The following is a 21,638-nucleotide window of genomic DNA, read 5'->3' on the forward strand; positions in this document are numbered from 1 at the left end:
ACATCTTCATTTATAAGTAGGAATAAAGAAAAACTGCCAGATTAACATAATCCCTCAAAAAAGAGTGACCAAGCTAATGCCATACGTAAGAGGAACTATGTGGCAAGCCAGAAAGATACTGCTTACTCTTTTCAAAGGTCATTGGAGGCCCCAGTTCCTGGTCCTGTATTCCTGGTGAAATCATGTAATCCCTATAATTAAATCCACTTTTATTTGAGAGACTAATGGGTTTCTCCCTTACAAGATAATGATTACAATAACTCCTAGGTTAAAGAAATCAAATTGAAAATCAACTATTAAGAGAAACAATAAAAAAAAAAGCTACATTCCAAATTCAGGGAAAACATCTCCCTAAATGCTTCTATTATTATACAACAAAGATTTAAAATAAAGTAGTCAATTAAGGAAGCAAAAAAGTAATAATAAAATAAACCAAAAGGGCTGGGGAAGCGTTACAGGATAGAAAGAAAAAAGCAAAAAAAAAAAAAAAAAAAAAAAAAAATTAATTAGAAAGCAAAATGCAGTGAAGTCAGATCCACAAAAGGCAAAGTAAACAAACGTATGGTCTTATAAATGAAAAAAAAAAAAAAAACCTAAACAAATTTCCTTAAACAAAGAAAATAGTGCATGCAACTATATATTCTAATAACTTAAATACAGATAAAAGTGGTTTCCTAGAAAAATATAAATTACTCCATCTGATTCAAGAAGAGGTATATTGTCTTGCCCTCCCTCCACATCCAAAAACATCTACCCAAACAAGACAGCTTCATGAATAAATTCCACCAAGCTTTCAAGGAAAGGATGGAATTCTGTTCCTTAAACTGTTCAAGAGAATAAAAGCCAGGGAGTGAAATACATACGTGTTAGAAGACAAATATAGAAAAATGCTGAACACAAAACATGAAATTCAAAAAACATGCAAATTATTGGTTTTCAAACTTCAGCAGGGAGAAGTCCACCCTATCCAACCAAACTTTTAGGCAAAAGCCTATTAAATGGCGGGCCTAGTATACCATACATTCTTTCTCATTTATCAACATGGACCGTAAGAAGTCTTTGTGTAACACAATTTACAAACCAATATTAACACATCAACGTTTCCTGTGAGTGTAGACATAAAAGTCCTCAATGCACCCAATACAGTTTAATCTACCAATATAAGAATGGTTTAACATAAATTAAGTAAATTGCTTGGTTAAGATTATTTCTATCCTTACAGTCATAAGATTGAGTATGTATAAAATTATACAATATATGGAGTTTCCTTTCAAATAATTTGGGGGAAGTAGGTGGGGACATATATGACAAAAGACTGGAGTTGATTAACTTCTGAAGCTGTGTACTGGGGACACGAAGAATTTTCTATCATTGTAAATTTAAGAGTGTTTCGATAACTCAAAAGTTTGCTTGAACAGGGGAAACTGGGTGTGGGCATGTGGGGACTCTACTATCTTCCCAAGTTTTCTGTAAATCTAAAGGTATTCTAGATTTCATTAAACAAAAACTGTTAGTCTGTTTGAAGGTGAGGTAAAAAAGCGATTATGGCATAAATACTATTTCCCATAAAAGGAACCCAGACTCCTTGGGGAAATAAATGGCTGATTGCAGGTCTGGGGCAGGAAATGCACAAGATGAGCCTATAATATTTTATCGCACCAGAAAACAGAGAAGCTATCAAAGATCACGGGGCCTTGTCAGAAGGGCAAAGAAAACATCCAGAATGGGCTCCTAGTAGCCTAAGATGAGAAAATTTGAGCATCAAAAAGAATAATAACTGCATTGGATTCAAACCGATTAAATATAGTAATGTTTCATTTTATTCATAATAATACTTTAAAAATCACTGATCTCCTTTAAAGGATGTTAAGGGAAAAATTCATCATTATTCTGACAACTGATAGAGAAAATGCAAACGGATTTTTGGTTTGAGTAGAAAAGCCATATGATTAATGGCTAAATGCTAGAAGGGCATTTGATAAAATTCTATTCATTCCTGATGAAATCTCTCAATAAACAAGAATAGAAAGAAATTCTGTTAACATGATAACTGGTATCTGTCAGAAAGCAATAGCTAATATACTAAAAATGAAACACTAAATCACAAAGCTAAGACTTCTAAAATGTATACTATGTTCTGTCATTTGACAGTATTCTAAAAATTCTAGATAATACAAGGCAATATAATTTTTGGGTTTTTTTTTTTTTGAGACAGGATCTCGTTTTATTGCCCAAGCTGGAGTGTGGCAACACGATCTTGGCTCTCTGCAGCCTCAACCTCCCAGGCTCAAGTGATCCTCCCACCTCGGCCTCCAGAGTAGCTGGGAGGCCAGCCCAGTTAATTTTTACTTTTCATACAGACAGAGTCTCCCTGTGTTGTGCAGGTTGGTCTTAAACTTCTGGGTCCAAGTGATCCTTCCACCTTGACCTCCCAAAGTGCTGGAATTACAGGTGTGAGCTACTACACCAAGGCAATATAATTTTTTTTTTTTGAGAGAGAGAATCTCACTCTGTCACCCAGGCTGGAGTGCAGTGGCACCATCTTGGCTCACTGCAACCTCTGCCTCTGGGATTCTTTGCCTCAGCCTCCCAAATACTTGGGATTGCCGGCACACACCACCACACCTGGCTAAATTTTGTATTTTAGTAGAGACAGGGTTGCCATGTTGGCCAGGTTGGTCTTGAACTCCGGCCTCAAGTGATCCACCCACCTCGGTTTCCCAAAGTGCTGGGATTACAGGCATGAGCCACCATGCCCAGCAAGGCAATATAAATTTTTTAAAAGTAACATTTACTATTTACAAATGACAAGACTCTCTATATTAGAAATATAAGACAATCCACTGAAAAATTTAAACCAATAATATTAAGGCAAAACATTGAATTTTCCGTATATCAAATACATTTTCAAATGGCTGAAAAAGAGTATTAAAAAAACCTAAGTAACACAAAAACATAAAATGCAAAAGAATAAATTTTAAAATTTTGCAAGAGGTACATTAAAGAACTACAGAATAAAAGAAGCTTTGAGGCCGGGTGCAGTGGCTCACGCCTGTAATCTCAACACTTTGGGGGGCTGAGGCAGGTGGATCACCTGAGGTCAGAAGTTAGAGACCAGCATGGACGACACGGTGAAACCCCGTCTCCACTAAAAATACAAATATTAGCCGGGCGTGATGGGAGGGTGCCTGTAATCCCAGCTACTTGGGAGGCTGAGGCAGGAAAATTGCTTGAATCTGGGAGGCGGAGGTTGCAGTTAGCCGAGATTGCACCACTGCTCTCCAGCCTGGGTGACAGAGTGAGACTCCATCTCAAAAAAAAAAAAAAAAAGCTTTGAATAAATTAAACAGACTGTATCATGCATGTTACTAGATAAAAATACTCAACACTGAAAAGGTATCAATTGTTTCCAAGTTATAAATATAAAAAAATTCCAACGACTGGTTAATGAGTTGGAGAGCTTAACAGACCAAAACCTTAATAAAGAATTAAATAAAACATATAATATGGCAGGTCATGATGAATAAAATGAACAAAAACAAAGGAGGAAGGGACACAAAAAGTGAAGAAGTAGAGGATTTGCCATTTTAAAGGGGAAAGGCCTCACTGAAATAGTAACTGAATAAGTAACTGAAGCAGGAGGAAAGCACTCTATGGATACCTGAGGAAAAGCATTCCAAGGCATTCCATAGCAAATGCAAAAGTCCTGAAGACAAAGGCAGGCCTAACACACTCAATGAAAGTGAAATGCAAAAAGCTCACCACTGCCGAACCAGAGTAATCTAGAGGAATGAGTTATTTGTTGCTATCTGAGACAGGGTCTTGGCTCAGCTGCCCAGAGTGCAGTGGTGCAAACACTGCTCACTGCAGCCTCAACCTCCTGAGCTCAAGTGATCTTCCTGCCTCAGCCTCCAGCATAACTGGGACTACAAGCACACACCACCATGCCTGCTAATCTTTTTAATTTTAGTAAAGATGAGATTTCATTATGTTTTGCAGGCTGGTCTCAAACTCCTGGGCTCAAGTGATGCTCCCGCCTTGGCCTCTAAAAGTGCATAAGCCACCATGCTGGGCCCAGAATGAGTATTAAGATCACAGAATGATGTTCGTTTTTCACAGAAAACAAATGTGGGGAGGGAGGTAGTCAACTAAACAAACCTTTACTATATGAAATAACAGTATCAAATTTGTGAGGTTAAGAAAACACAGATCTCATCCTGACAGCATCAGGAAAAATATAAAAATAAGACAGAATGAAAATGCTGAGCAATGAAGGCATATAAATTGGTAGTAGGGTGCAAGGGTGCACTTTGGGAGGCCAAGTGGGCAGATCACTTGAAGCCAGAAGTTTGAGATCAGTCTGGTCAACATGGTCCAACATCGTCTCTACTAAAAATACAAAAATTGGCTGGGCATGGTGGCTCACACCTGAAATCCCAGCACTTTGGGAGGCCGAGGCGGGCAAATCACTTGAGGTTAGGAGTTCATGACCAGCCTGGCCAACATGGTAAAACACAGCCTCTACAAAAAATAAAAAATTAGCTGGGTGTGGTGTGGGAGCCTGTTATCCCAGCTACTCGGGAGGCTGAGACAGGAGAATCGCTTAAACCCAGGAGGCAGAGGTTGCAGTAAGCCAAGATCACGCCACTGCACTCCAGCCTAGGTGACAGAGTGAGACTCCATCTTTAAAAAAAAAAAAAGATAATATAGGCAAGGAACAGTGGCTCCAGCCTTTTAATCCCAGCTATTTGGGAGGCTGAGGCAGGAAGATCACTTGGGCCAGGAGTTCAAGACCAGCCTGGGAAACAAAGTGAGACCCAGGTTCTACCAAAAAAAAAAAAATTGTTTTTAATTACCACGGCTTGGTGGTGCTCAACTGTAGTCTTGATTACTTAGGAGGCTGAGGCAGGAGGATACCCTGGGCCCAGAAGTTTGAGGCTGCAGTGAGCTATAATCATGCCAATATTCCCAGCCTGGGTGACAGAGTAAGCCCTCATCTGAAAAAAATTCAAAATAGAGACTGGGCACAGTGGCTCACACCTGTAATCTCAGCATTTTGGGAGACCGAGGCAGTTGAATCACGAGGTCAGGAGTTCAAGACCAGCCTGGCCAAGATGGTGAAACCCCATCTCTACTAAAAATACAAAAATTAGCTGGGCCCGGTGGCAGGCGCCTGTAATCCCAGCTGCTCAGGAGGCTGAGGCAGAAGAATCACCTGAACCCTAGAGGCGGAGGTTGCGGTGAGCCGACGTCGTGCCATTGTACTCCAGCCTGGGTGATAAGAACGAAACTCTGTCTCAAATAATATTAAAAAATAAAAATAAGGAAGAACTAACAACAATTCAATGTAATTTCTTCCAGAAAACAGAAGATGAGAGAATATTTCCAAATTCATTTTATGAAACTAATATTACCATGATACCAAAACAAAACAAAGACAACACAAAAAATTAAACTACAGGCCGGCTGCGGTGGCTCACACCTGTAATCTCAGCACTTTGGGAGGCCAAGGCAGGCGGATCACCTGCGGTCAGGAGTTCGAGGCCAGCCTGACCAACATGGAGAACCCCATCTCTAAGAAAAATACAAAATTAGCCATGGCACATGCCTGTACTCCCAGCTACTCAGGAGGCTGAGGCAGGAGAATCGCTTGAACCTGGGAGGCGGACGTTGTGGTGAGCCAGGATCATGCCATTGCACTCCAGCCTGGGCAACAAGAGCGAAACTGTCTCCAAAAAAAAATTAAACTACAAACCAATATTCGTCATGAATATAGACGTTAAAACCCTTAACAAAATATTAGCCAATAAAATTCAGCAACATATAAAAAGAATTAAACACCATGGTCATTATGCACCATGACCAAGTGGAGTTTATTCCGGTATGCAAGACTGGTTCATTATATGCCACTGCTGCTCAGCATTTTCACTGTGTCTTATCTCTGTATTTGTTTTGAGATCTATAGAATACATCATATTAACAGTTACAAAAAACCAAATCATATTATCAAATCAATCAATGCGAAAAACGCATTTCACAAATTCAACACCTGTTCATGATTTAAAAACCCTCAAAAACAAGAATAGAGGAGAGCTTCCTCAATTTGATAAACAGGTCTACCAAAAAAATAAAATTAAGCCAATATTATACTCAGGGCGGAAAGATTGCTTTCCCTCTAATATTGGGACTGAGGCAAAGATGCCTACTATCACCCCTCATTCAACACAGTACTAAAAGTTCTAGCTAGCAGAATAAGACAAGAAATGGAAATAAAAGCAGTAAGAGTTGAAAGGAAAAAATAAAACTATATTTGTAGATGGAATGATTGTTTACATAGAAAATCTCAACAAATCTACAAAACAACTCCTAGAACTTGTGAGTTCAGCAAGGTCCCAGGATATAAAATCAACACACAAAAACCAATCACATCTTTATACACTAAAAATGAACATGTGAAAACAAGTTAAAAACATCACCATTTATAACACTCCAAAGAAAATTAAAATACATATGTAAAAATGTAACAAACACGTACAGGACTTATATGCTGAAAGCTACAAAACACTGAAAAAAAAAAAAAAAATCTAAGAAAATCTAAAGGCCGGGCACGATGGCTCACGCCTGTAATCTCAGCACTTTGGGAGGCTGAGGTGGGCGGATCACCTGAGGTCGGGAGTTCGAAACCAGTCTGACCAAAATGGAGAAACCCCGTCTCTACTAAAGATGCAAAAAAAATGAGCCGTGCATGGTGGCACATGCCTGTAATCCCAGCTACTCGGGAGGTTGAGGTAGGAGAATCGCTTGAACCCGGGAGGCACAGGTTGCAGCGAGCCGAGATCGTGCCATTGCACTCCAGCCTGGGCAACAAAAGTAAAACTCTGTCTCAAAAAAAAAAGAGAAAAGAAAACCTAAACAAATAAATTCTTCACGGATTGGAAAACTCAACATAGTAAAGATGTCAACTTTCCCCAAACCGATATATAGGTTTAACATAATTCCTATCCAAATTCCAACAAGATTTTTGTAGATATAGATGAGATTATTCTAAAATGTATATGAAAAGGCAAAAGAAATATTAATAGAACAGCCAAAACAATTTTTAAAAAGAACAGAGGGAGAGGAATCAATCTATCCCATTTTACAACTTAGCTAGGACTGACAGACTGCATGGTATTAGTGGAAGGGTAGACACATAGATCAAGCAAAGAGAATACAGAACCCAGAAATAGACATATACATACATACCCAAATAATTTTTGATAAAGGTGTAAAATTAACTCAGTGGAAGAAAGACAGCCTTTCAATATATGGTGCTGGATCAACTGGACACCCATAGACAGAAAAATGAACTTCCACTTAAGTCTCATACCTTATACAAAAATAACTCCAAATGGATCACAGAGTCAAATGTAAAAATAAAACTGTAAAACTTTTTTTTAATAAGCAGGAAAATATTCGGGATCTAAGACTAGGCAGAGTTCTTAGATTTGACAGTAAAAGCAAGATCCATAAAAGGAAATATGACACACTGGACTTCACACAAACTAAAACTTGTGCTACGCAAAAGACCCCTTTAAAAGGAAAAAAAGACAATCAACAGACTCAAAGAAAATATTAACATTTGCAAACACATATCTGACAAAGGACTACTATCCAGGATATACTTAGAACTCTCAAAACTCAACAGGAAAAGAAAAAGAATTCAATTAGAAAAAGGACAAAAGACACAAAGAGACATGTCATGGATTGGGATATACAGATGGCAAATAAGCACATAAAAATATGTTCAGCATCATTAGCCATTGGGGAAATGCAAATAAAAACCTCACTGAGATATCACTAGATACCTACCAGAATGGCTAAAATGAAAAACACTGATAACACCAAATGCTGGCGAGGATGCAGAGAAACTGGATCACTCCATACATTGCTGGTAGGGATGTAAAATGGTACAGCCACTCTGGAAAACAGTTTAGCAAGTTCTTTAAAAACTATACATACAATGACCACACAACCCAGCAACTGCACTCCTGGGCATTTATCTCCGAGAAAGATGTGTGCGTAAGTTTACCAAAAAAACCTATGCACAAATCTTTATAGCATTTTTATTCATAATTATCAAAAAACTGTAAACAACCCAGATGTCCCTCAACAGGTGAATGGTTAAACAAACTATAGTGAATTCATATCGTGGAAAACTATTCAGCAATAAAAAGGGATGAGCTGTTTATATACAACAACTTGGATGAATTTCCAGAATTATGCTGAATGAAAAAGCCAGACCCAAAAGGTTATCCACTGTGTGATTCTATTTATGTAATATTTTTGAAAAGACAAAAATCATAGAAATGAAAAAGATGAGCGGGCCCCAGAGAGTGAGGGAACTGGATGAGACAGGAACAAGTGTGACTATAAAATAACAATACTTTGGAGAGAGGGATCCTTGTGGTGATAAAATGGTCTATATCTTGATTGTGTTCATGTCAATATCCTGGTTGTGATACTGTACTATGGTCTTTAAGATGTTAACTCTGAAAAAAAACTAGAGAGAGTATACGGAATGTCTCTGTATTATTTCCTAGAAATGCAAGTGAATTGACAATTATCTTCATTAAAAGTTTAATTAAAACTACAAGGAGTAAGACTATCAGACTAGATTTTTAATTTTCTTAAAATTCAATGGTATTATATTCGAAAGAGATAAAACTGAAATAAAAGGACACAAAAATGTAAGGGCGAGGAGAAATTTTTTAAATTAGACAAAACTGACAAAAAAAGAAAAATAACCTAGAAGGCCGGGTGCGGTGGCTCAGGCCTGTAATCCCAGCACTTTGAGAGGCCCAGGTGGGCAGATCACCTGAGATCAGGAGTTCAAGACCAGCCTGGCCAACATGGTGAAACACCATCTCTACTAAAAATACAAAAATTAGCCAGGCATGGTGGCAGGCACCTGTAGTCCCAGCTACTCAGGAGGCTGAAACAGGAGAATCACTTGAACCCACGAGGCGGAGGCTGCAGTGAGCCGAGATCGCGCCACTGCACTCCAGCCTGGGTGACACAGCAAGACTCCATCCGTCTCAAAAAAAAAAAAAAAAAACAGAGATGGGGGTCTCACTATGGTACCCAGGCTGGTCTCAAACTCTTGGGCTCAAGTGATCCTCCCACCTCAGCCTCCCAAGGTGCTAAGATTACAGGATTACGGTTCTTCCATGTGCTAGTAATAATGTTAAAATATGGTTTAAAAATCGATAGAACTACAAAGAAAAATGAAAAACAAAACAAAATTCTAGTAAAAGATTAACTCTGCTCTCTTAATAAAAAATAAAGATATGAGATTTGAACAACATAATTAACAAGGCTACATAATGAACATATATAAAACTGCACCAAAAACCAGGCAATACATAGTCTCTTCATGTACAAATAAAAATTATTAAAATGGACCACATTTTTAATAGTCTAAACATATTTCAAAGAATTGGCATTAGACACACCAATTGGCATCACACACAAACAGGCTGCCTAACCAAAATGCAATTACAAATCAACAGCCAAATCAACTAGAGGAACTCTCATGTTTGGAAATTAAATTTTTAAATAGCTCATAAGTTAAAGAATTCACAACGGAAAATAGAAAAATACAAGTAAAAATAACGGAAATATCACACACATCAAAACAAGGAGGCAATACGCAGACATTTTATGATCTTAAATAACTATGTTAAAATGCTGAAAATTAATGACAGGCACCCAACTTAAGAAATTAGAAAAAAAGAACAGAACTCCAAAGGAAATATAAGAAAAGAAAAGAAGAGCAAAAATTAATGAAACGGGAAGGATACACTAAAGAGCATAAACAATATCAAAAACTCGATTCTCTGAAAAATCCTTAAAAATTGACAAACTTTTAGCCAAAAATTATCAAGAAAAAAAGAAGGCATTTTAAAAAAAGACAAGGGGATATTAACTACAAGTAACTGAAAAGAAGAGATTAACAACTAAATGCTACAAATTCAAGAATGTGGATGAAATGAACAACTTTCTATAAAAGTATGAACTACTAAAACAGGTTTGAAACTTGAAAATATGAACAGTCCTACAACCAAAGCAATTGAAGCATTCCTCAAAGAAAACAATAGTAATAATTTTATAAGCAAGTTCTACTAAATATTTAAGAAACAGACCTTTCTAATGTTACATAAACTCTTCCAGAAGAGAAAAGGTATATTTTTTAACTATAGGCTAGTTTTACTCATTATGAGAGACAAAAATCCTAAATTAAATATCTCCAAACTGAGTCCAGTGGAAAAAAGGAACAGATAGATCAGGGTTGAATTTATACTTGCAACACAAAGTTTGTTTAAATATTGGGAAAAAAATTAATATAACTCAGCATGTTAACAGATTACAAAAGAGAAATAATTTTCTCAAAAGATGTAGAAAAAGCTTCTGATAAAATTCATTCATGATTTTTTAAATTAGCAAACTAAGAAAGGGAACATCCTTAACCTGAAAAGATTATCTATAATAAACCTACAGCAAGCATCATACTTAACTGTGAAACTTTGAAAGCATTCCCTTTAAAATCAGGAACAAGATCAGGATGCCCCCATCACAGCTTCTATTCAACATTGTACTGGAGATCCTAGCCAGCACATTAAGACAAGAAAAAGAAAGAAAAAAAAAAAGCATAAGAATTGGAAAGGAGGAAACAAAGAGGTCATTATTCACAGATAGGACTGTCTGCATAGAAAAATCCAAAAGAAATCTAAAGATAATTTATCACAATTAGGAGTATAGCAAGGTTATTATACAAAGTCAAACTGTACTTCTGTGCACCAGCAAAGTATAATTATAAAAAGTTAATATTTATGATTTGCTATAAAAATAATTTGTTAGAAATAAATCTAACAAAATATTTGCAATACTTTAACTGAAAATAACAAAACTTTATTGAAAGATGTTGTAAAAAACCTAAAAGAAATGGAGATTACAATGATTGTGGTTAAGAAAACTTAGCAGCAAAATGTAATTCTCTCCAAACTAATTTACAGATTCAGTGCATTTCCCATCAAAATACCAACAAGATGTATGTGTGTGTGTGTGTGGGGGGGGGGGGGGGTGTATGACATGAAAATATGATTCTAAAATTACATGGAGAAGCAAACAATCAAGAAGTTCCTTGAACAACTACAAGCCAGGAGGACTTGTGCTACTTCTGTCTCCCTCAATGACTGACTAGACTGTTTCATACCAACCCTCCCTGTGAGAACTTAACAACTGAATATAATATTAAAAAACAAAAATCTGTGTGAATGCAGGAGGCACTACAAAGGCAGTAAGGACCTGAGACACCAAGACTCTGAAAAGAAGGAGAGCCTGCAAAGCTGAGTCTCTTGATGCCTTCCCCGGAGATATTTGCCAATGGAAAAGGGCAATGGAGAGGTTAAAAGTCCAGCAGAACTCTGAATAGACTCAGGGGAAACAAGAGAAGGTATGTGCAAAACATAACCAGCAAGAGATGGTTTCCAAGATGTATAATGAACTCCTACGAATCAGTATGGAAAAGACAGATGTCCCAATATAAAAATGAGTAAAAGACTTGGCAAGCCACTTTACAAAAGAAACCCAAATGGCCAATAAGCGCATTCAAAGGAGCTTGACATCATTACTTATTAGGGAGATGCAAATTAAAACCACTACACATTCACCAGAGTGTCTCAAATTAAAAGGGTAGACAAGGATATGGAGCAACTGGAACTCTACTATATCACTAGCAAAAGGGAATGAACCAACTACAACTACAGACAACAATAAGGATGAATCTGGCAAACGAAACAGAAAAAAAGGCAGAAACAACAGAATACATATACAGAAACAGAATACAGTTGACCTTTGAATAACAATAACATATAGTTGACCTTTGAATAACAATAACATATAGTTGAATATTGAATAACAATAACATATCCAATAACAAAAACCTGTGTTAGTCAAAGGTCAACTGTATCTTGTCAACTGGTTTGAACTGTGCAGGTCCACTTATACGCATATTTTTTTTTTTCAACCAAATGCAGATCAAAAATATGGTATTTGCAGGATGTGAAACCCACATATACAGAGGGCCAACTTTTCCTATACATGGGTTCTGCAGGGCCAACTTCAGGACTTGAGTACACATGATTTTCCTATTGGGAGGGTGGATCCTAGAACCAATCCCCCAGGTACAACCAAGGGGCAACTGTATATATACTACACAGGTTCCATTTATATAAAGTTCAAAAACAGGCAATACTAATCTGTTAAAGTTAGGATAGTAGGTCGCTTTTGGAAGAATGAGGTGAGGTTAGCCACTGGGGAGGGGAATATTTAGAGTGCTGGTAATGTTCTCTTTCTTGACCTGCATGATTATTATTTTGAGAAAATTCATCCAGCTATAATTTCATGATCTGTGTACTTCCTATGTGTATGCTATATATCAAAAGAAGTTTGGTTTTTTATTATAAAAAATATTATCTTACACAGAGATGGGGTCTCACCATGTTGCCCAGGCTGGTCTTGAACTCCTGGCTCAAGTGATGCTCCCACCATGGCCTCCCAAAGTGATGGGATTACAGCCTTGAGCCACCTCACCAGGCAAGAAGTTTGTTTATGCTAGCAGCAGCAGTATCTTGTTTTAGTTACTGTAACTTTTTAACAATTTCTGTAAAAACAGACTAACGGCCCAGAGTCCAGAACCAAAGCACAGATGAGTGATGGCATCCAAACCAGTGAAGAAAAAAATTTGCATGAAAGATGATGGAACAATTTATTATTCTTTGAGGAAAAACCATGCATCTTGGTCACCACTTCACACTGTATACAAAATCAACTCCAGGTGGATTAAAACCTTAAATGAGAAAAGGTAAAAAAAACAAAAAAACTACGTCTTATACTTTTACAATAATGAAAAATATCTTCGAGAACTCTGTTGAAAAATTTCTTCAACAAGATTCAAAAGCACTATCCATAAAGAAAAGCCTGATAAATGCAATCACATAAAAATTAAGAACTTCTACTCATCAAAAAACGCATAAGGCTGGATGCAGTTGCTCATGCCTATAATCCCAGCACTTTGGGAGACCAAGGTGGGCAGATCACCTGAGGTCAGGAGTTCGAGACTAGCTTGACCAATGGTGAAACCCCGTCTCTATTAAAAATACAAAAATTAGCCAGGCATGGTGGCGGGTACCTGTAATCCCAGCTACTCAGGAGTCTGAGACGGAGAATCTCTTGAACCTTGGGGGCGGAGGGTGCAGTAAACTGAGATCACGCCACTGCACTCCAGCCAGGGCTACAGAGTGAGACTCCATCTCAAAAAATAAAAATAAAAATGATTTAAAAGTGAGCCCAATTGAAAGGAGAAATTTGCACCACATGCATCCAACTGTGAAACTATTAAAAATCAGTAAGAAATAATTTTTTTAAAAAACTAGTACAAACATGGGCAAAAGACATGAATAGGAATCTAAAAAAAGGGAAGAATGGCTAATCAGTATAGTAAAAGATGCTCAAACTCATTAGCAAAAGAAAATGAAAACTAAAAGGTGGTATTTTATACTCACGGGTAAAAACTTTTTTTTTTTGAAACAGGGTCTCACTCTGTTGCCCAAGCTGGCGTGCAATGGCATGATCACAGCTCACTTCCTAGCTTCAGGTGATCCTCCCATCTCAGCCTGCCAAGTAGCTGGGACTACAGGTGTGGGCCACTATGCCCAGCTAATTTTGTTTTGTTTTGGTAGAGATAGGGTTTCACCATTTTACCCAGGCTGGTCTCAAACTCCTGGTCTCAAGCCATCCACCCACCATGGCCTCCCAAAGTGCTAGGATTACAGGCGTGAGCTACCATGCCCAACCGATAAAACCTTTTGAAGTGTGACAAAAGTAGATGTTAGCAAGAAAGCTGAGTAATGAAAACTTCTGCATTGCTCGAGAGAACGAAGACTGACACCACCTTTTTTGGAAGATAATCTGACATTATCCAATATTGGTGAATATGCACACATTCTTCTTAAATACCAGCAATTCTATTCCTAGAATCTCTACAGTGAAACATACAAATATTCACACTAAGTGAGATCAACAAAGATTACAATATCAGTGCAGGTCAGGGTTCTTCTGCAAGACAAATTTGGTGAAACTTTACAGTTTTTTTCTCTTCATTTTCAAACATTTGGATTTAAGAAATATGGATGGCCGGACACAGTGGCTCACACCTGTGATCCCAGCACTTTGGGAGGCCAAGGCGGGTGGATCACCTGAAGTCAGGAGTTCAAGACCAGCCTGGCCAACATGGTGAAAACTAATAATACAAAAAAATTAGCCGGGCGTGGTGCACACCTGTAATCCCGGCTACTCGGGAGGCTGAGGCAGTAAAATTGCTTGAACCTGGGAGGAGGAGGTTGCGGTGAGTCAAGATCGCGCCACTGCACTCCAGCCTGGGCAAGAAGAGCAAAACTCCGTCTCAAAAAATAAATAAATAAATAAATAAATTTTACATATGTATATATGTTAAAAGTATAAAGACAGACCAGGAATGATGAATCCAAAATTCAGTACAGTGACTACTGTCATTGGTGAAGGTGGACATGGTTGCAGTGGATGTGATCAGGAAAGTGCATCCTGCTAAAGTTACACTAATGAATTAGTAAACTGGTTGGTAATTACATGTATGTTTGTTTACATATGCCTTACCTGTTATAATCTTTTGTACTTATCAAATAACTTAAATATTTAAAAGACAAAAATTAGTATGGAATACCTAAATACGAACCCACTGTTAGAGTCACCAATTCAGAGAAATGTCTCAAGAACTCTAGAGAAATTAGCATCAGAGAAATTCAAGGTATTTCCCCATAAATCAAGGACAGGTTGCTATTTAAAAAGAAAGAAAAATGAAAGATGATAGAAGAACTCTTATAAATTAAAGATAACTACTGAAATAAATTTTATAGAAAAGTTCAAAGACAAAATCAAAGAAACCTTTCAGAATGTAAACAAATCCCGTAGATCGTAGACTACAATTGTAGATTACAATCTTCTACAGGAGAATAACCATCAGATCTGCAATGGACCTCTCATTAGCACACCAAGTATTTTAAATTCCCACAGCAAAGTTTTCAAATTTCTGAGGAATTTATAATTCCACATGTAAACTTTCAATCAGGAACAAAGACAAGCCATTTTCAACATTCGAGAACTCAGAAAGTTTATCACCAGCATATCCTTCCAGAAACAACTATTGAAGACTGTATTCCTGTAAAATAAAAAAGGTATCTAAAAGAGAAAAACATGGGATCCAAATAACAATAGATCTAACCCAGGAGAACAATGTGAAGTAATCCCAGGATGACAGCTGGGTAACAGGTCTACTAAGCTTCCCAAATTAGAAAAGGCAGGCCAAGACTCCGGAAAGTCTACCAAGACAAGCTGAATGGTTACAACATGAGAACCCATTATAATATTAAATTTAAAAAATAACTTCAATGAGCTTTCCTCATTCAACCAGGACTTTGTTATATTTCTTCTTTTTTTTTTTTTTTTCCTGAGACGAAGCCTTGCTTTGTCACCCAGCCTGGAGTGCAATGGCATGATCTTGGCTCACTGCAACCTCCACCTCCCGGGTTCAAGCAATTCTCCTGCCTCAGCCTCCCGAGTAGTTGGGATTACAGGTGCCCACCACCACGTCGGGCTAATTTTTGCATTTTTAGTAGAGACGGGGTTTCACCATGTTAGCCAGGCTGGTCTCGAACTCCTGACCTGAGGCGATCCGCCTGCCTGGGCCTCTCAAAGTGCTGGGCTTACAGTCGTGAGCCACTGTGCCCGGCTGACTTTGTTATATTTCCTTTTTAAGGATCACAGGTTTAACAGAAGTGAAGTTTCTCTATGGCTCCACAGTACTTGGTTCTATAGTAACTAATACTCATGTCAACATACATATTTAAAAGAGTGGCTATTAGTACTCAATTTCTAGATTTTCCTGCAGAAGCACAGAAAACTTTAGAAGAGTTATAAAACATTATATAAATGCAATAAATCTTGCCAATGTAACAGTACTAACCAAAAACAAAGGCTGGGGCCGGGCTCAGCGGCTCATGCCTGTAATCCCATCACTTTGGGAGGCCAAGGGAGGGGGGTGGATCACCGGAGGTCAGGAGTTCAAGACCAGCCTGACCAACATGGTGAAACCCTGTCTCTATTACAAATACAAAAATTAGCCAGGCATGGTTGCAGGTGCCTGTAATCCCAGCTAATCGCGAGGCTGAGGCAGGAGAATCGTTTGAACCCAGGAGGCGGAGGTTGCAGTGAGCCAAAATGGCGCCATTGGTCTCCAGCCTGGGCAACAAGAGCAAAATCCCGTCTCAAAAAAAAAGGAAAAAAGAAAACAAAGGCTAGGAAGGGAGGAGGGAAAAACAAAGGCAAGGTTTGGCTTTTAAATCCCAAAAGGAAAGGGATCGGTGTTATATCTTTTTCTGAAAGACCAGGAAGTGAGGAAATATAGTTGTCTCTCAGTATCCGTAGGGGGCTGGTACCAGGGTCCCCTGCAGATACCAAAATCCAAGAATGCTCAAGTCTCTTACATGAAATGGCATAGTATTTGCATATAAGCTATACACATCCTCCTACGTACTTTAAATCATTTCTAGCTTACAATACCTAATATATGGCAAATGCTATGAAATGGTTGTTATACTATACTGTTTAGGAAATACTGACAAGGAAAAAAGTCTGTACATGTTCAGTACAGATGTAACCAACCTTTTTTCCTGAATATTTTTGATCCAAGGTTGGTTGAAACCAAAGATAAGTCATTCACAGACATGAAGGGCCAAATATACTGTCTAAAAGTGATAGGTCAATAAACAGAAATTTATAATAAAAAGTTAAAAATAACAGCAAAATTAGGAACCAAAATGTAACTGATAGAAATCAAAGTCTAGGACAGGTGGAAAATGACCTAAATTTCTTATCTAGCAAAAAGTTAAGAAATATTTTTTTTGAGTTGAAAAAATATAGAGAGAAAGGCATGGTATATTTTTAGACTTTTGGAACAACAATAAAACCCTAAAAACAAACAAACAAAAATGGTTAAAAGCATAACGGGAGTGGGATTTAATGGAAAAGGGAAGACTTTCACTATTTTGAATTTTTTCAATACTGTCTGCACAAATATTGCTTTCATTTAAAAAATATGAGAAATGGAAATGAGAGAATAAAAAATGTGACATCAGGTGATCCACCCGCCCCAGCCTCCCAAAATGCTGAGATTACAGCCTTGAGCCACTGCGCCCAGCCTATTTCACTTTAAGTCAAATATATTTTGTTTCGAACGTGCTTTCATAGACATGAGCTCAGGTGAAGCCTTGGAAATTTTAGTTGCATCCCATAATAGCTTTGAATCATATGGAAGATTCTGTTATATCTATCATAGCTATTAGTCTATATCCCTGCCCAATAAATGGGGAGAGGAGCGTGATGAGGACCTCTAACCTCAAATCCCCCATTAACTTCCCATTCTCCTGCTGCATCCTAACAGCACTTGAAGTTATCAGGATGGTGACTCCTGGTAGGTGTAAGGAAACCAAACACTTAAGCCTTCTAGACAGAAGACCTTCTGTTACAGAATTACTTAGGCTTCTTAGCATGAAAGACCCAAATCTGATCTTCGAATTATGACACAACAAATTTACCCAGTTTGGTAAATGTTCTGGTTTACCCAGTATCTATTGATAAAGTTATCATCGCTGGCTCTCTCAGGCCAAATGCACAACCAGATTCTCACAGGCACATTCTCTCTCATTCTGAGACACACACAGAATAAATTCTCGATGCATGAAAAGAAGGGGATGAAGAATACAGAAGGGAGATCCTTAAAAAAAAAAAAAAGTCACTACAATAGATCCCCCTCCTCCCCATTGAGTGATGAGAAGCAGGGAAAGTAGATTAACCAGGTTAAAGTGTAGCAGGGACCTTTTTGTGAATGACTGCCACCAGCAGGCCACAGTATTGGAAATATGCAACTGGAAGGGTAAAGAAAAAGCTGCTCTGGTTAAAGAAGAGGTAAGTGATTCCAGAAACTCAACTCCTGCTCTCCTCCATCCCTGTGCTTAGCTCTTCTACAGACTAGTTTGAGACAGGGTCTCCCTCTGTCGCTCAGGCTGGAGTGCAGTGGCAAGATCAGAGCTAGCTGTAACCCAGAACTCCTGGCTTCAAGCGATCCTCCTGCCTCTCAAAGCGCTGGAATTACAGGTGTGAGCTACCAAGCCCTGCCCTCCAGACCATTTTTGAAGGAGGAAGCAAGGCAGCAGTGACAGAAGTTCAGGCCATCAAATCTTATGATCTTGTCCCACATTAATTCACAACTAGTTAATTCAAAATCTGTTCATTCACAAACTAATCACTCCTTCAACTCCTAACAACACAGATGCCATAAATAAGCAACTGGTAAATTGAGTAATTTCTTCTCTGGCACCTTGAAAGCTTCTAATATATAACACATAATTGTAACCATCTTTGAGCACACAGGCCACATTTTCCCTTTTCAGAGAACTTCCCCACTTCCTTTCCTTCAATCCATCAGGATAATCTGCTGATCAGGTTTGTGTGCTTTGACCCTAAGCCCCTGGCTATGGATGATTAGAACTGAAGTAGAGACCTAAACTCAGCCAATCAGATTCTCTCTCCCAGAAGAACTGGAAGAGAGGTGGGCTGGTATTCTGGTCACCCAGACTGAAAGGTAACAAGGTATAGAGCTGCCATATTCTGCTATGACCAGCCAAGATCTCTGGTACTGGCTCACGCAGCAGTCTCCAAAACTGAAATAGTCAGGCGACCCCCTTAACAGTTGCCTAATCGAATAACCAACCCTCCCCCCCCACCCCACCCCCGACACACAAGTCTGAAAAGCAAAGGCACCAGGGTCACCAAACCACACTGAGGATTACCTTTCCCAAAATTCCCTATCTCCAGTATAGATGCAGCACTAGCCAGGATGTGAACTGCTCTGGTTATACTTGTCCAAAATGAGTAGCCTTGAAGGGTAATGGAAATCCTCTCTGTGGCATATCAGCAGCCAAATATGTGGCATCCAGATCGGCTGACCAATTTCTCTACTGCCAAGAAGTTAGCCAACAAACTAATGCCCATAATTTTTCCTGGTCCTATAATTTACTTGAGCATCACTCTGACCACCACAATATATTCTGATCCAAGGACCATCATTTTGAGAATCCAAGATTATTTCTTCGCCTTTTCTTTCTTTCTATTCCGTTTTTTAGTCTGTTTTTCTTCCTTTATTATAATGTCACACAAGAAGGATGTTACCAATCATTTAATTTAGGAACAATCGCAGGATGATGGCTAGAAGCTCCACCTAGACCCCAAGGTACCAGAACAAAGTAGTGTAGCCCGGGCTCTGAAAAGCCCAGACTCTAAAAGCTACATGTCTAAGATTAAAAATCTTAGCTTTTCAAATCTCAAGCTGTGTGATTTAGGTCAGGTTAACCTCTCTGTGCTTCAATTTCTTGAAAAAATTGTGAGAATTAAATAAGTATAGAAAAAATGCTTAGACCAGAACCAGGCATGGAATAACCACTGTATTAAAATGGGTATATACCATCATCATCATTACTGTCTGTAATGGGGTGTAAGGGCGGGGTACAGTTCATCTTCAAGTGTAGGGTAACATGGGTCTGCACAGAGCAGTTAAGGCAAAGAAAAGCAGATGATGCTTACTGCATGTGCCCAGCCTGTACCCCTCCCTCCTCTGAAAATTCTCCCCAGTTAGTCTCTGTTGGGCACGTCATATGAATTGTGGGAGAGGGGCCATCTTCTAACAAATGCAAGAAGTAAAGACAGCTGATTTACAGGAAGAGAGAATGAAGCTGATCCACAAACCAAAAGAGAGAGAGAGGAAGGCAGAAAGGAAGAGAAAAAAAAGCTTCTTTGGTTTCTATCACTTTCCAGTTGCTGGTTGCACTCCAATCTGAGCACGGACTGCTTTTACTCTGCTCTATAAGAGCGAGTAAATTCTTCGCTTTACATTAAGCTTTGGCCAACAACATTCACAAGAGTCTAATAAAAATCCTGGAAAGTTTTCATTAACAACAACAAAAAAAAGAACTTAGAAAACTTGTATACATCTGTTACTACACAAAAATTAAAACTAGATGGCAGGTAAAAATAAATATAACTTCAGAGTTCAGTCTTCTCAACCCATCCTAAATCTAACGCATGAATTTACAGAGGTGAGGCTCAGGGTTCGTTGTTTGAAAAGCTCCACAGGTGTTAAAAGCTCTACAGCTGGGGCTCTGAGCCACTAAAACCCTTAAACTTATCAAGTATGAACACCCTTTACCTACACTCATGGTTCTCTGCATAAACTAGTATGGGGCATAACATGTATTAATATGCGTTTACTGGGAACTTAATAATTATTTTTGAAACAGCAGGAGGGAATATGGCAGGCACTGTGCAAACTCCAACAATCTCCGTTTAGAGCAGAGCATACGTTCTTTTGCTCACGTCCACTAAGCAGGTAACCAGCCAACATCCTTCCCCCATCCCATCTCTTGCGGAAAACAATAAATATACAAAACTGAACCTTTTACCGGATTCCTCTTCCTTATTTGAAAAAGAAATCCTAATAAGTGTTACACAAACGAGTTGCAGTAAATGTAATTTCAAGTTTACACTCATCTCTACCTTGATACATTTTTTTTTTTTTTAAAAATCAGGGTTTCTGTCCGTAAACATCTCATTTATGTCGCCAGTAATTCAGCGATACACACAAATCCATCTCATTCGTCACACTTAGTTAGGACTTTAAAGGTTATCAGTCTGGGGGGAAAAAGTCTCTTCTGTTCTACCCCCATCACAGCCCTATTCCAGACCTCTGCTATACAAGGGTATCAACAATAAAGTTATGATCTTGTTTTAAGACTGAGAAGAAAAAAATATTTTTCCTCAAGAGTAAAAGGGGTGCACAAACCTCACAACATAGAGTTTGCAGATTTCTTACTAAAACACTAAGAAAATATCGAGGTTTAAGGCCGATTATTGAAGGCAGGGATCCCCAAACATTAGGCTCCTCGAAGATGTTAGGAGGCAAGGGTGGGAGAAGGGGCCTTTTCTCGTGACAGACCTGACTAAACGGTAGCATCAGCCATAAGAAGAGGAGAGATTCCTAAACGCAACTTCAGCTTTCAGAAAACAGTCCTCCACCAAGTGAGTAGCATGCAGACTTGTGAATCGCCACAGACACGTACACCCCGGTGAAGGTGCAAGATCAAACGTTGCTTCCCACATCGGCCCTCACTGCGAACCGGGATGTCGGGTCCCCATGTGCCCCTCCTGGAGGGCGCCCCGGCCCCCCGCGCCAGGTGTGCGGACCACGGGCAGCACTCAGGAGCCGGCTCGCCGCGGCCCAGGCCCGCCGCCCCCGCGCCGCCCGCGTGCCCTCCGCCGGCCCGCTCCCCTCCCCCGCGCCCTCGGCGCCCGTTCGTCCGCGGGCCGGGGCTCAGGGCTCCGCCAACCGGCCCCGGAGGCACGAGCAGGCGGCGGCCGGCGACGTTGCGGTTTCCCCACCTCCTCTCCCATCC

At 39.1% G+C, this 21,638-nt stretch overlaps 1 protein-coding gene across 9 annotated transcripts in view; it reads right to left on the bottom strand.

Annotated features, from left to right (window-relative positions):
- Positions 1 to 21,638, bottom strand: part of PIAS2 (protein inhibitor of activated STAT 2) — a 130,669-nt gene that overhangs the window by 108,734 nt on the left and 297 nt on the right. For 3 of the 9 annotated variants that reach the window (XM_063597264.1, XM_034943617.3, XM_063597266.1), the window contains exons 2-3: positions 10,557 to 10,645; positions 7,852 to 7,960 (exon numbers count right to left, since the gene is read on the bottom strand). The exons of the other annotated variants lie outside the window; for them this stretch is intronic. The gene's annotated coding sequence lies outside the window, so the exon portion shown is untranslated. The remainder of the gene's footprint in view (positions 1 to 7,851; positions 7,961 to 10,556; positions 10,646 to 21,638) is intronic. 9 annotated transcript variants of the gene reach the window in all.

This window comes from Pan paniscus, chromosome 17 (genome assembly GCF_029289425.2).
Source record: "Pan paniscus chromosome 17, NHGRI_mPanPan1-v2.0_pri, whole genome shotgun sequence".
NCBI classification, from domain to species: domain Eukaryota; kingdom Metazoa; phylum Chordata; class Mammalia; order Primates; family Hominidae; genus Pan; species Pan paniscus.